Below are 4,251 nucleotides of genomic sequence, written 5' to 3' on the forward strand. Positions count from 1 at the left end.
CAAATCCTGGCGCCTATGTGTCGATTTCAAGGACCTCAATAAAGCTTGCCCTAAGGATCCCTTCCCACTCCCCCGCATCGATCAAATCATCGACGCTACCACAGGACACGACTCATTATGCTTCCTCGACGCGTACTCCGGATACCATCAAATCAAGATGGCGGAGTCCGATCAAGCCGCAAGGGCATTCATCACTCCATACGACCCCTTCTGTTTTAACACCATGCCTTTTGGGCTAAAAAATGCCGGTGCGACCTATCAACGCATGATTCAAACATGCCTGGAAACACAAATCGGCAAAACAGTGGAGACATGCGTAGACGATGTGGTCATCAAAACAAGACACGTCGAATCTTTAATAGACGACTTGAGGCTTACGTTCGACAATCTACGAACATATGACATCAAGCTCAATCCGGAAAAATGCATTTTCGGCGTACCTGCCGGAAAGCTCTTGGGCTTTATCGTTTCTAATAGAGGAATTGAAGCAAATCCGGCTAAAATACGAGCTCTGTCACAGTTGGCTACCCCAACAGACCTCAAGCAAATCCATAAATTAACTGGATGTGTGGCTGCTCTAAGCCGCTTTATCTCCCGATTAGGAGAAAAGGCACTACCTCTATATCACCTTCTCCGACGCACCGAACACTTCGAGTGGACGGATGCGGCTACGGCCGAACTGGAAGAAATAAAGGCCCTCCTGGCCAGCAATCCAATCCTAGCCACGCCAAATATCGGCGAACCTATGCTTTCATATATAGCTGCAACACATCAGGTTGTAAGTGCAGTGCTCGTCGTCGAACGAGAGACAGACGGGCATAAGTTCCGCTTCAAAAGCTGGTATACTATGTATCCCCTGTCCTCACTCCATGCAAGTCATGGTACCCACATTATCAAAAGATAGCATACGCGGTCTTCATGGCATCCCGAAAACTACGACACTACTTTCAAGAGTGTTCAATCACGGTGGCCTCTGAAGTACCCCTCAACGATATAATAAATAACTGCGATGCCACGGACCGGATTGCTAAATGGGCTATTGAGCTCCTCCCGTTTGACGTAACATATAAACCACAGTGAGCCATTAAGTCACAAGTACTGGCTGACTTCATCGCCGAATGGAGAGAAGCCGAACTCCCTAAAGAGTACGGCGCATACTCCAATTGGATCATGCACTTTGACGGCTCTAAGATGCTAGCTGGTCTGGGGGTAGGCGTTGTCCTGACATCCCCCACCAGAGATACAGTCCGATATGTACTCCAAATACTATACACAAACTCCAACAATGCAGCCGAATACGAGGCTCTGTTGCACGGTCTTCGGATGGCAGTCTCCATGGGCATTCAACGCCTAGAAGTGCATGGGGATTCGAACCTCACAATATCTCAAATAAATGGAGACTTCAACGCCAAGGACCCAAAAATGGCGGCTTATCGCAATGCCGTCCTCAAAATGTCAGCTCGGTTCGAGGGGCTCGAATTCCACCATGTGGTCCGAGAAAACAATCAAGCGGCAGATGTCCTCGCCCGCATCAGCGCTAAGTGCGACCCCGTCCCACCTAATATCTTCTTGGAAAGGCTGTTCAAGCCATCCGTGGTGTGGGAAGGGGAGACCGACAATACCAGTCCGAATGCGAACACAACCCCAGATCCCGAACACTCTGACATAATAGGAGGCTCCGCCCCCGAAATAACACCTTTGGCCCATGTGATTATGGTTGTCATCGCCCCGTGGACGGAACCCTTCTTAGCCTACCTAAATAGGCAAGAACTCCCTGAGGACCAAAATGAGGCACGTTGCATTGTGCGGTGTTCTAAAACCTACAAAGTCCACGAGGGAGAGATTTATAAGAAAAGCGCGATGGGAGTGCTCCAAAGGTGCATCTCCGAAGAGGAAGGACGACAGCTTTTGGCAGAAATTCATGTTGGACTTGGCGGCCACCACGCCGCAGCTCGGGCCCTTGTAAGCAAGGCCTTCCGTACAGGTTTCTACTGGCCGACAGCCCAAGCAGACGCATAGGACATCGTCCAACATTGCGTCGGTTGCCAGCTTTTTGCAAATCAAAGCCATATGCCACCTACCGCTCTCCAAACAATCCCCATAACTTGGCCCTTTGCGGTCTGGGGGCTCGATATGGTTGGACCCATTAAAGGAGGAGGCCATAAGAAAAAATACTTGTTGGTCATGGTAGATAAATTCACCAAATGGATAGAGGCCAAACCAATTAAAACGGCCGAATCTGGACCAGTGATAGACTTCATATTCGGGGTCGTACACCGTTACGGTGTCCCCCACATCATCATCACTGACAACGGTTCCAACTTCACAGCCGACGAGGTGAAAACTTGGTGCGTCAACATGGGCATTAAGCTCGATTATGCCTCTGCCTATCATCCCCAAACAAACGGTCAAGTCAAACGAGAAAATGGTCTTATTATGAGCGGCATCAAACCTAGAGGCAGTACTACCCTGCGATATCATTCATGACTCACCTCTGGTGCGCATGTATGAAGAGAGAGAAGCCGAGCTAGATCGCAGGACAATTTAGATGCCCTGGAGGAGGAGCGTGACGTCGCAAAGGCCCGTTCCACATTCTATCAGCAGCAGGCTTGAAGGTACCAAAGCAGAGAAGTACGGGCCAAAACTTATAACATTGGCGAACTCGTTCTACGCCTACCGGAGAAGAAAAAGGACAAGCTCAAGCCCAAATGGAAGGGTCCCTTCATCATTGATAAAGTTCTCACCGGAGGAGCATACCGTATGCGTGATGCATCAGATAATCGACTGGAGCCGAACCCATGGAACGCGGCCAGACTCTGAAGATTCTATGCCTAGTGCCGAACTCTGTGTTTGTCTCCTTACCTCCGACCTTTTTTTAAGTTATATTCTCTCTCTCTTTCTTTTATATAGCCTTAAAAGCTTCAAGTATGCTTCGACCCGCACACTGCCGCCGCACTATGCGCGCTCAATATACCTAGGGGCTTCTTATACAGAAGCTTAATATAATTATCTTCTGGGCTTTATGCCCATCGCATATGTGTCATTCCTCCATATGTACCTTTTTTCACCATTATATGCATCGATATGACTTAAGTTTGGCCAAGCTGGGTTGCCTGGCTCTTGTGTTTATGCCCTACCTTCCGGTAATTCGGCTAGGGCATAAGGGGAGCACCTCTGCGATTGTTACTGCCGGGTCAGCCGGATGTGTACCTCAGACTGGGTGAAGCCGAAAGCTAGCATTCTTAAGGGAATATTCGATCGGTGAACAAAAGATGTTTCTTACTTATTTCAATACATGCCCCCATATGTTTATATCCTACGTTGCTTTTTGCAGTTCGGACATGCACATTAATGCATGCGTACCCAAGGAAAGGAACCCTTAACGGAACTATTCTCCCTGGAAGATGTTTATTACTATCCATGTAATATAACATAGCTAGTTGGGTACTTGTCTGTTCAAGCACATATGACCCCTATGCCTGGTCTCCATGCATACCCCGCTTTTTACATAACTGAGCGGGTATTCGGATACACTCCGGACTGTCGGGTCTGGAGGTTGAAGCGAAAAGGTCCGCCATGACAAATGATTTACAATCCGGCTAGAGACAAAATACGTCATTTGAAGTACACAGTCACTTAGATTGACTAAATTCTTCTTCTATACCATCCAACAGGCTGTCTAGCCTACAATCCTGTTGGGAATACTTTGCGGCTAATGCTACCTGGTCATATACCAGACTAATGGGGATCTCTGTCCCATCTGACCCTACAGGTCCGACCTCGGCCATGTGGTTCGGGTCAGCTTTGGTGTATCGTGTCTTCACCATCGCCCAGGCCTCCCTTGCACCTTGTCGGCAGGCCGATATCTTCCATAATCGAAAGCGCCGCTGCGCTCCCTTGAGCATCTCCATAAGCTCTCTCATGCCTTTGGGCAGGGATGCGGATGGCCACAAGGCCTGGGCAATACCCTGCATCACCTGTCGAATTTGTCCGTGCAGTTGCGAGAGCTCTTGCAGAAGATCGCCTGCAGATCCGGGCATCTCCTCTTCAGGATGACCCGTCAGCATACCTATAGACATAATTCTATTAGCCCGCTTCTTCGCTGAAGTCTATAGAGGTTCGCTCGAGCACTTACTAAAAATGCAGCGTCGAAGCCTCTTATTCTCCTTCACGGAGTTAGCAAGCTGGGCCCGCACATCTTTTAATTCAACATCCAGCCGGGTCTTCGCGTCCTGGAGATCATTTTTCTCC

The sequence above is a fragment of the Triticum dicoccoides genome, chromosome 2B (genome assembly GCF_002162155.2).
Source record: "Triticum dicoccoides isolate Atlit2015 ecotype Zavitan chromosome 2B, WEW_v2.0, whole genome shotgun sequence".
Classification (NCBI taxonomy): Eukaryota; Viridiplantae; Streptophyta; class Magnoliopsida; order Poales; family Poaceae; genus Triticum; species Triticum dicoccoides.